This window comes from Sus scrofa, chromosome 16 (assembly GCF_054392235.1).
Source record: "Sus scrofa isolate SSC_HxYL_T2T_F1_AM1 chromosome 16, Sscrofa_HxYL_maternal_Yorkshire_Landrace_v2.0, whole genome shotgun sequence".
In the NCBI taxonomy this organism is placed as follows: Eukaryota; Metazoa; Chordata; class Mammalia; order Artiodactyla; family Suidae; genus Sus; species Sus scrofa.
In genome coordinates, this window is record NC_139398.1 from 85,190,411 (window position 1) to 85,202,440 (window position 12,030).

The 12,030-nt window shown below is 42.4% G+C and overlaps 1 protein-coding gene and 1 long non-coding RNA gene across 17 annotated transcripts in view; one reads left to right on the top strand and one right to left on the bottom strand.

The window, feature by feature from the left end:
- SEMA5A (semaphorin 5A) overlaps nucleotides 1-12,030 on the top strand; it is a 530,468-nt gene that overhangs the window by 243,509 nt on the left and 274,929 nt on the right. The window lies entirely within an intron of this gene.
- LOC146395693 (uncharacterized) overlaps nucleotides 1-12,030 on the bottom strand; it is a 186,964-nt gene that overhangs the window by 82,145 nt on the left and 92,789 nt on the right. The gene's annotated exons all lie outside the window — the stretch shown is intronic.

Genomic DNA, 12,030 nt, shown 5'->3' on the forward strand with positions numbered 1-12,030 from the left:
ATACTTTCGGATTTCGTTTCACATCTGTGCAGTTATGTGTGAGTTTCTTTGCCATCGTTAGCAAGCGCTAAGTAGATTTCACCTAAGGCTGAAATTCCATCTAAAAGCGTCATGACGGCTGCTACTACTAGGATGACTACTGCCCCTTATAGCAAGTCCCTCCTGTACCAGGAGCTGTCCTTTTTCTTTCTTTCACGCTTTATTGAGCTAGAGCTGAGTTACGGGTTGTGATCGTGTCTGCTGGACAACAACGTGATTCGTTTATACGTGTGCACACATCCGTTCTCTTTCAGACTCTTTTCCCACATAGATCATCACAGACCATTGGGTAGAGTTCTCTGGGCTGTATAAGCAGGTCCTTGTTGGCCAGTCATTCCAAATACCGCAGTGTGCATATGTTCTAATGTGAATTAATTCCTTTCTGCCCCCTTCTGTGAAACCCCCGCGGTAGGTATTGCCACCACCCTGCTTTAGAGACGAGGAAGTTGAGGCAGAAATGGAGGACTGTGTTGCTCCAGCACACAGTGGCTATGTCCAATAAAAGATGGACCCAGGCTTCGGAGCCAGTTTCATTCCAGAAACCGTGTTCTCAACTCTGTCTACATTCTTCAGCACGATTCCAGCGATCAAGACCCCGTACTGTCCATTCTCAACGTCCATTGCTACCTTTCTTTGTGCCCTCTCTTAGGCCACTTAGCAGTCAACTGAGAACTCAGTGGAGGTTTTTTTTTTTTTTTTTTTAATTTTTTTTAAGGCCACACCTGCGATGTAGGGAAGTTCCCAGGATAGAGGCTGAATCAGAGCAGCAGCGAGACCTACACTGCTGCTTGCGGCAACACCAGCTCCTTTAACCCACCGAGGGGGGCCAGGGATCCAACCCACATCTTCATAGAGACCGCATTGGGTCCTTCACTGGCTGAGCCGCAATGGGAACTCCCAATGGAGTTGTTATTTTTTGTCTCTCTTAAGAAGAATGTGCAGGTCAGCACCTGACCTTCCAGTTAGACAATGAGGCCACTCAAACACACTCGGCACTGATCTTGGGCTGTGTCCCCTTAGTTACCATGACTTCCTTAGAAAACATGCACAATTCCTGCCTTCAAGTCACCTATCCTGCCAGCGTGTTTTGAGGATGATGTAGGAGTCTGGGGTTAGTAGGTGCATACTCTTGCATGTGGAGTAGATAAGCAATGAGATCCTGCTCTACAGCCCAGGGAACTATATCCAATCACTTATGATGGAACAGGATGGAGGATAATGTGAGAAAAAGAATGTATGTGTATGTAGAACTGGGTCACTTTGCTGTACAGCAGAAATCAACAGACTATTGTAACTCCACTGTCATAAAACAATTCAGAAACATGTTATAGTCATCTCTTAGGAAACATGATAGAATAACATGAAGAAGCCCTTTATAGTTTTGGACTCTTCTGACATTCAGGGAATGTGCAGAAGAGTGCACGTGTCTTTTTTGGCCAAATTTACTTGATTATGAAACATACCATTCATAGCACGAGAGGGTGTGGGATTTCCACATAGACCAGGGTGAAGCTAAATCGGACTTGGGCTCAGGGAAGTCTGGACAAACATTGAACTGTTTCTAGAATCCCTGCTTTTGCTCTCAGACCCTAAGAAGACCTTGTCCATCTGCCCAACCCTTGAAGACTCGAGCTGTACATTCATAACTTTAAATGTGTAGACAGACGTTGGCTGAGTTCCGGGCACTTAACGTGTCACCTGTATCTCTTTTCGTGCTTATTGGGTGGACACTGAGGGTGAGCATTGCCGGGGTGGGTACTTTTGCTCACTCCAGCCCACTGGGACTGCAGGGGGAATTTCTGATGCTGATTTCCGTTGAATTCCATCTTTGGAGCCTGGGCCGTACATTGCAGGGGTTTTTAACTGATCTCCTGGCCCTAAGACTTTCTCCTCCTTCTGCATACCATGGCCAAAGTCATCTTTAAAAAGTATCTCCCCCCAGTAGCTTCTGTTGGAGCTACTACGACTTGTATGCCTTCAGCTATGTGAGAGAAATAGCATCTTCTGCAGGGGTCATCTGGATTCACTTGGTTTCACTAGGCTCTTTGCTGTGGCCCATTGGACCTCTGGCTTGTGGTCCCACATCCTATGGAGACGCACATCTTTTTTATCCTCACATTGCCCAGGCATTATGTATGTGGAATTACTTATGTGGCCCACAACTATCAGCTGTCCTCTTTCTTGCCTCTAGGATTTGATAACCTCTTTTGCTTTCATGGAGTATTAGCTACCGCACCCCCATCCCCAGTTATCCACTTGGTGAGGTTCTTATTGTAAGGGTCTGGCCCAAGGGTCCTCCGTTGGATCTGGGCTGATATGCTCCTTGCTCTGCACAGTTCCGTGAGCTCACTGCCCATCTGTCTTCATTCCTGCACTTTTTGAATTATTTCTCATCATGGTTCACTTTCCCCTTCCCCCTCATCACTTGGGGACTTACCAGATAGTAGAGGGTGTGTCTCTCTTTTCTTTGCTTCTCTAAAATGTACAGTTTCTCCTCCAAGTATAAGCTCAAAGATATATGTCTTTTTTTTTTTTTCTCCAAATGTATGTTTATTCACCATAAATATTTCCAGGATTTGGTTTATATATGTGTAGGACACTTACGGAACAGGGGGGCTGAGGTTGTAGTAAATTTATTCCAGATACCTATGTGGGCAAGGACACAGGGAGTAACAGTCTCTAAACCTCAAAGCCAGTCCTTATGGAAAATGGACTCTCATTCTTAGCCGAGGGGGAAGAGGCCTCCCTGCTGGGGTAGCAGGTGCAAATATGACCTCAACAGGTATACCTGTGTCCTGCATGTCTCAGTCGATTCTAAAGGACTTTGGAAACCATTTTCCTCTGAGCTTGACTCAAAAGACTCTCCATGGTTTCTGGAGGTCCTTGCACCACACAAACAGGGCAGCACCACACGCCTGCCTATACCCTGGAGGAGTCCATCCCAGCATCCCTGGAGGGGCTCCATCCCAGAGTCCTTGAAGTCTCCATCCATCTCATTTAACCATAGCCCCAGCCCAGCCACGGGAGGGATTGGACTAGCCACTGAGTCAAGCTAACATGCAATACAGCCTGGTGACTGGAAGAAATAGGATCTCCAGGCTTATCACATAAAAGCCCAGGGTGTGTGGTTAAACTTGAGTTTCTGATAAGCAATCCCAGGAGCCTGGGCTGTATTTCCTATTCTAGAACAGGACGTGGTGCATCACAGACACTCAGTAAAGAAAAGAAAGATAGAGAAGGGTAGGTGGACTTGCTTAACTGCATGACCTTCAGCCTATTTTGGAATCTTATTTTCTTATCTTTAAAATTGATATAGTTATTTCTACTCTTTTCAGCTGTTGTGAGGATTAAATAAGACAGTCCTTGAAACGAGACTGCCATCGTCACAGACACCCTCTAAGCATGCAGTGGTGGGGAAGCTGTGCGGGTATCAGCAGGTTTTGGCATAAGTGTACATATGCATTTCTGGCAGGTATCACTGAGCATGGAGAGAAGCAATTTTACCGAGGATACTTAGTGGGATTAGGCTCAGAAAGTTTGAGAGGGAGTGTGAGCCAGTTATAAAACTTTAAAAATAACCTAACCCTCAGATTCCTGTTTGGGAGGGCTCGACCTAGCAAAAGAAGTTTAGATAGCGGGGTTATGTGTAAGAACTCTGTAATGGTTTAAATATATGAGTGGTGGCGGAAGGTCCTGTTGTGGCTCAGTGGTAATGAGCCCGACTAGTACCCAGGAGGAGGCCAGTTCGACCCCTGGCCTCGCGCAGTGGGTTGGGGATCCGGTGTTGCTGTGAGCTGTGGTGTAGATGCAGCTCGGCTCCCACATCGCTGTGGCTGTGGCTGTGGCCAGCGGCTGGAGCTCCGATTGGACACCTAGCCTGGGAACCTCCATATGCCACCTTATGCATATATATATATATGCACTTTTGGTTTTGTTATGGTTAGCACTAGACATTATAAAGCCATTTGTTGGATAATTTCACTTTACCAGTGATACTTTATGTTCCTGATATTGAATTCAGTTAAAAATCCTTTGCTTCTTTGCAAAAAGAAGCTCTCCTGCTGCAAAGCAAAAGAAAACAAAACCCAGAAAAGACCCCATTCTCCTTAGGCGATTTGTGGTTATGCAGTAGGGGAGGTGATGCCGCTTCTGGAAGGATCCTTAAGTTGCCCATTTCCAAGAGGCACAGTCTCGCTCATATTATTTTAAAAGCATTGATATTCATATCCTGTTTTACCTACGCCTCTTTAAAAATTAATAGTGTTTGTGTTTTCAGTGATGGAGCTCAGGCATTTTCATTTTAGAGAAAGTAGAAAATATGGTGAAGCCCGGAGAAACAACACGAGTTCAGAAATCATTCCCAGTTACCCTTTTCAGCTATTTCCCCGCAGTGTTTGATTTCTACGTGTTTCTACTATTGGGATATATTTTATAAATGGTTTATAGACTTGTTAAAAAAAACTACTAAAAGTCGTTTCCATTTTACATATGTATGTGTGTATATTTTGCGTGTATATATATATATATATATATATGAATGAAAATTCCAAATGAAAGACTCTGTCGAGGTTTAGATATGTTTTATAGATAATCATAAAAGTAACGATAGTAACAGTAGTTCACAAGGTCCGTACAGGTTTTACGTACGGCTGTGTATAGGATTGTGACGGATCTCAGCAAGCGCGATTACGTTTTATTCTCCAAATGAATCCATTTGTCTTTAGTGTGTCGGGTTCACGGTATGGATGCTGGTGATGCTGTGCTGAATTCAAATGTTATCCCAAATTGCAACTAGCTTGGTCCACACACAAAGCAGTTATTTGATGATAATCCGGGCATTTACAAATGTTCCAGCTTTTGGAAACGCATAAAGCCATACACTAAAAATGACAAAAAAGAGCTTCTCATTCAGAGAGAATGTGAGTTTCTCTCAGCTTTTCTGTTTGTTCCTTGGTCTTTCATTCATCTTCTTGCACCTTGATTTGGGATTACCCTATGCTCTCTAACAAGTTTCCGTGTGATATCAATGTATCAGTGAGAAGCAAAGTCTAACAACCTGTGATGTTTGGACAAGAACAGTTACCTGTGATCCCTCACCCAAGCACCTCAGAGTCCAGGAGGCCCAGCCACCTCCGTTAAGGTGATGGGATTGAAACTCATGGGGTCAGGTGTATGGGTCAGGTGTAGATCATAACTGATGACAAATGGGAGATTTATGTACATCTTTGGGAATTTTTAATGCCAACTCTATTACATCACAGAACGGGAACCTGGTAAAGCTGTCGACTGAAAGGGTAATGAAAATGCATGGGTCCCTTGCACACTGACCCAACATGAGTATCAGCCCAGAGCCTCGTGCCTTGTTCAGGACGCTTTGACCTGCCACTGCAGTTAGTGGAGCATTTCAGTACATTGGAAGACATTTCCGTATATGGATCTGTGTGACAAGGAGTACAGATTTCTAATCAGCATACTTACTACTAAAAACCAAAACTAAAACCCACGTACTTTCTAGGCAGAGCTTGGTGTTTACCACAGTTATAGCAAACTGGGCCCGAAAAATATTGGCTGTGTTGTTCTCAACAGTGTTTTGCCCATGGTTTGAATCTAAAAAAATAAAGATGAAAAGGAAAGACTGCCCTGCTTTTTTGTTATGTTGGGTCTGAATTTGCTGTTGCACATTCCAAGCATGTATTTTCATAAGGTGACAGTGAGTGAATGGGCAGGCTTCTATTTCATTAGTATACGTTCCTTCTTCCAAGATGATTTTGCCATTGGCTTTGAACAAATGGAGCTAAATTTTAGATTCACATGAGAACGCTTTCAAAACTGACCCAAATAATTTTCTCTCTTTTTTTGGTGGTTATGATTCCAATTTTTATTTTAAAGTTTTACCTTAGAGTTAATCTGTTGGAAGCAGCCTATAGTTAAAAGTAAAACTGGAGCTTTTTTTTTTTTTTTCCCAGACCCACAATTCTGCTTCCAGTAACCACCACTTCTTTCCATTTTCCAAAGGACACATTTTCATCAAGTTTATACAGTTGAAGGTAACTCGCGCTGAGTGGAAAGAAATGAGCAATTAGGAGTGAATCCAAAAAGCAGTAAACCCCCACAGGGCAAAGAAATCCTAGGTAATGATGATGTTGATACTGTATTTATAGTAATTATGACTTAGGAGAAGCAGCTGGTGATGAAAGCAAGGATGGCCCCTTTTTATTGCTGCTCTTCGTTTTTTACCCCCCCTGGAATTTTTTTTAAACCTGTACTTTAAAGTTTAAACATTTCCTTTCCTCTGTTGGTTCTTGATTCACTGGAGTGTTTTCCTTTTAAGATTCTCTGGGCTGAGCTTCCTCCTTCTACTTCTTTGCCCCTGTCTTCCAAGAGGCCCGTTGGATTAATTAACCTACTCTGTGCTTTAAGAAAAAAAAATCCACTCTTTGCCTTCCTGCGTTGTTTTCTTTCTCCGATATTTACCAAGCATCTGTGTACCTAAGCATCGCCCGGGGCATCCATTCAGAATTAAGCTTTCTCTGCCCCTCCTCCCAGCTGCGCTGATCCCATGGGCCGAAAGGTGGCCCTAGAGGGTGAGCTTTTGCCAGAAAAGCTGGTCTAAAGACACCCCGTGGGAAAGACCTCCAACCCTTGTGTCTCTTATGCTATTGTAAAAAAATTAAATAACCTCCACACTTTCCTCCCTGCTGGAGGTGGGGTGAAGATAAACCTAACATAAGAGTTACTTATTTAGTTATAAATATCCATACAGGCCCTTTTCCCATATTCCATGAATGAGCCAGTGAGGGAATGTGATAAACTTTAACCAGCCTTCTTACTCTGAATGTGCTTATGCGTCACAAGTTCTGAGTCTTGAGAGCTTTTCTCCTAGCCTGTCCCACAGGGCGCTTGTCAGAATTTATTCGTTCACGTAGTTGCTCTTTCCCGACTCTTCATTCATCAAATATTTATTGACTGTTATTTATGCAGGAAGTGTCTTAGGCATTGGGGAAATGGAGATGCAATACAGTCCTACCTGCCAAAGACTTCATAGCCTAGTGCAAGAGTTGGCAAGCTAAGGCCCCTGGGTTGGCTTCCTGTTTTTTTGTGAATAAAGTTTTATGGGAACACAGCCACACCTGCTCATTTGCATATTACCTATGGCTGCTTTCCTGCTTTAACTGCAGAGATTCCAGTAGGACCACAAAAGTGAAGTACTTGCTCTTTAGCCCATGGAAAAGTTTCATGACCTGTGGTCTGGTGGGTGTTGGGGACAGATGCAGTTAAATTCTCCAGGGAGGCCTGAATAAAGGGCCCTGGAACACTAAGAGGAAAGAAAGGTGACAGTCCTTGGGGGTGAAGAGGGTGCCATGAGAAGCTGGGCCTTGGAGATGCACCAGGAGTCCGGCAGTAGGAGGAAGTCTTCTGGCCAGTAGGGCTGTGGACCTGGGAGGCCAGAAAATGAGATGAAGCTGAAGGGAGTTCACGTTGACTGGACCTGTTAGTGACTGAGCCAGGGAGTTATTATAGGTGAGGCTGGAGCTTTAGATTATGGAGGAGCTTGGATTTAATCCTCTAGACCAGTGTTTCCAGTTCAGGCTGTCCTGATAATGATCTGGAAAATCTTTCAAGAATGCCAATGGCCAGCCCCTCCTCAGATCCTTTGAGTTTCTGGAAGTAAATGTTGGAATCCTTGGTTTAATCAAGCCTCTGATAATCTGCTATCCCAGTAAATTGAGAACCTGTGCTAAAGACTGTGTGTGGGAGCTCAGGAGATGACAGCCACGTATTTGCATGCTCAGATGTGCATTAGGAAGATAATTCTGCCATAGTGTGTACAAAATGCAGGAGAGTTTGGCGAGATTGGAGACATGAGGAGTCATTGGGGAATCCCATAACGGTAGAGAGACCTTAAATTTAGGCAGTGATAGTGGAAAAGGAGATAAATCAGATTTGAGACATAGTTCAGATCTGGACTTGACTCTGATTGAAGCAAATCACCATTGGTGGCTGAGGGTGGGGTCAAAGATGAGGTTTGGAAGTGAAATTTGGAAGTGAAGCTTGTTATGGCATCAGCTGGGATTGGGCATATGGAAGATGAGCTGTAATTCTTCTATTATATGAAGATACGTGAAAAAAATCACAGATTTTACTAACTCTGAAGATAACCCAGAAAAAGAAGTATATATGGAGATAATTTGAAGAGTGAATATTCCTAGGAAAGCATAGGTTACAGGAATCATAAAATACTTCAGGTGGTATTTTTTTAGAAGAGAAATGATCTCTATTATCTGAAAAATGGAAAGAAACAAATCAGATACCCAATGGGCCAGCAAAGGCAGAAGTTGGGAGCTAAATTTAGAGCAATAAGTCATCATCTGTAATCCTCAAAGCATTTAGAGATTTGCATGTAATACTTAGAACGTAATAAAATTTAAATGATCAGTGTAGTTATTGACAATATTGATTAATAACTTCGTCCCTAAATATGCTTATGGGAAAAGGTTTTTCTGATTTCATGTCTCTGAAATTTGCTGATAACATTGGTCTTAATTGTTGCTACTAAAACTCTTTCTTCTTTCGTTCTACTTGTGAAATAGTAAGAAGTTCTCCATCTACTTTCTGTGCCTTTTCATCTTGGTATTTAAACACACAAGAGTGCTATTTAAAATGGTTTGATTTGGGGTTTGATGTATTCTTTGCAACTTATTTCTCTAACCCAGACTTTTAAGGGATTTGAAATAGACTTTTGGGGCTAGATAATGAAATAAGCCATACAATTTGGAGAGAGTACTGGACACTAACGACATAGCAAAATCAGAATTACTTTCAATATTTTACAGCCCAAAGTACACATATTGATTATTTTTGAAAAGGGTTGAGAAAGTTCTGACTGAGGAGGTAAGTTAGAATATGATCACATTACACCTTTGTCACCATATTTGAAAATGTATCAGCAAAGTAAAAAACCAATGCAGTATTCAAAAACTGTGATGGTGTTCCAGCTATTTAAAGGTAGTGCTATATATATATATATATATATATAATAATTTAGTAATATTAAAATGTAATTAAACTCCTCAAAAGTTATGGAAAAAGTACATTAAAGAGATATTTGGGGAAAGATTATAATAACAACAACAAAAAATTAAAATCTCCTGGAATTTGTTTAATGAGATTCTAAGGCACAACAGTGATAGGTTGGTGAACTACATGAGTAACTTATGTGATGAAATTAATCTTTATAATCTTTAAAGTTATTGATATGATTGACATATTAAATATTTACAGGTGGATAATGATCATTTTTATAAAAATATTTTGTGCTTTAAGTTACTGCTTTCCTTAGCTTCAAAGTCACAAATTTATATTTTAATCTTTTTTTTTTTTTTTTTTTTTTTTCTTTTGAGGGCTGCACCTGCAGCATGTGGAAGTTCCCAGGCTAGGGGTTGAATCGGAGCTGCAGGGGGCCCTGCACCACAGCCACAGCAATGCCAGATCTGAGCCACATCTGCGACTATGCTGCAGCTTGCGGCAATGCTGGATCCTTAACCCACTGAGCGAGGCCAGGGATCAAACCTGCATCCTCATAGACACTATGTCAGGTTCTTAACTCACTGAACCACAACAGGAACTCCCTATATTTTAATCTTTAAGTCTCTCGATGCAGTTGAACATTTGTCCTGTAGGAAGTCCCAGTGTCAAGCTCTGTGCCAGTGGGTCATGACAACAGGATAGAATCATTCAGTAAAGAGAAATCATAGGCGAGTGAAGCAGGCAAAGTACAGGTGAGACGAGCTTTACTCTCCAGTTTACCCAAGTGTTGACCGTTTATGTGCAGTGTGTGTTTTGTTTTCAGATTGTTTCGTGATCAACCGTGATCTAAGCATTTATAAAACAACCAAAATGTAAGTTTCTGTCACCATTGTTTAAAGCACGTTTAATAAATAGATTCACCTGCCTCTCTTTGTCCGTTTTCATAGTGCAAAGGGCAGGTCTGTCTTTCTGCATTAGTCAGTTTTCTGCTCCTCGGCGATAAGCAAGCCTCTAGCCTACATGTTGGATAAGAACTTGGAATTTTTTCCCTTTGATTTTATGGCTCTATTCATCAGAGACCCATTGAGTTATTCTAAGAGAATGTCATTTTAAAACACCTGTGTCTTTCATAATTAATGGAGGTCAGAGTTAGGTTTTATAGTGTCTCTAGATAAAATGAGTCATTTCGTTAATATGCTCATGATGGCTCAACCTTTTCTTCAATGCTGGCTGAATTTTATTACTTTACATGAAGACATAAATGAACTTCGTCTATTAAGGCCCTCACTGCTCCCTCGGAGAATATATTGTTGGGCTTAGTGATTTGTTGCTAATGGGCCACTGGGGGATGGTTTAGGATGCAGGAATGAGTTAGTCAATCCCATCGTCAAAAAGAAATACACCCTGTGGAGAGGGAGAAAACACACTCAGATGTCTAGCGGGAGAAGCATGAATGGGCTTCAGGACTGTCAGTTTGTGTCTGCCAAAGATAATGGCGTTGTGATTTGAATTATCCAATTTATCGGGTGGTTGTCTCTCCCGTATATTTCTCCTAAACGTCATCCAGTGATGACATTTGAAGGTGCAATGTCAAATGTTAACCCAAGGCATTTGAAAAAGAGTAGGTTCCTCCCAAGGGAAGAAGAACCCCCATCCTTTAATCGACGGTGGCCCTAAAACAGAACCTGATCTTCTGCAGCCTGCTCACCCTCTTGCTTTGTAGTTCTGTAATGAGAGCGGGGGAAAAAACAGCACTACGGACCAGCTCCCCTAAGCAGCACAACTAAAACTCTTATGGATCTAATCTCCTAACCTCCTGCACCCCCGCCTCTCTCCCCGAAGAATGGCAATAGCCCTCATTACTCCCTATTTACATCGAGGGGGTGTTGGGAAGATTAATGAAGCCACTTAAATGCTTCGGGTTGCTCAAAGCATTGCCCTCCTAGAGAAACTGACCTTATATGAAACATTTGGTTAGCATTCCCTGTTGGCTGGGAGCCAGAAGCATTATTCCTTCTTGTTGGAAAGGTCGGTAGCCTTTCTTGTGAACCTCACATATATTGTTTTCCCTCCTCTGTGTGCTCACAATTGCAAGATAAAGTGGTTGCCTCTTCTGTAATACCCCGGAGAACAGCCACTTGCAGAGACCATAGATCTTACTTTAGTGCCTGAGTGGCCCAACATCTGGGAGTATCCATTTTTTATTCCCTTTAGAAGATTTTCTTTCTTTTCGTAACCTTTCACTTGAGAGGTCATCGACCTCCACTGTGATGGATCAAGCTGTCGGGGGAGATTTCTGGTCCCTCACGTTGCCAGCTGGGATGGAATTTTTCCAACACAAGAAACACCCTTGGAGCTGAACTTGGAACCAACTAGGTTGAGGAAAGGGTTTTGAGAAGAGCAGAGTCCACACTATGTTTGGCCAGATTCTTAGGTTCCAGGGAGGTGATTAGGGAATTCCACAAATTTTGTCTTTTATAATTTTAACAAATGTCGAAAATCATGATCGATAAAGCGAATACTAAAATGTGTCATATTACATATTTCTATTATGGAAAGGTCCAGCAAGACATTAAATTGCCTATTGGGGATTTGTGTAGACACAGTCATGTATTAAACAGATATTTGAAAGCCTCTATGGGCACGTTGTCTCCAAAATCAAACAAAAAAACAGCAATAGAAATGTAACCAACCAACCACTGCAAACTAGGCCTCACACAGACACTGAGGCCATGTAAGATTGTAGACAGTGGAGTTCCCATGGTGGCTCAGTGGTTAACTAACACAGCCAGTATCCATGAGGTTGTGGGTTTGATCCCTGGCCTTGCCCAGTAGGTTAAGGATCCCGTGTTGCTGGGAGCTGGGTGTAGGTCGCAGACATGGCTCGGATCCCTTGTTGCTGTGGCTGTAGGCCAGCCGCTAGAGCTCTGTTTCACCCCCTAGCCAGGGAACCTCCATATGCCG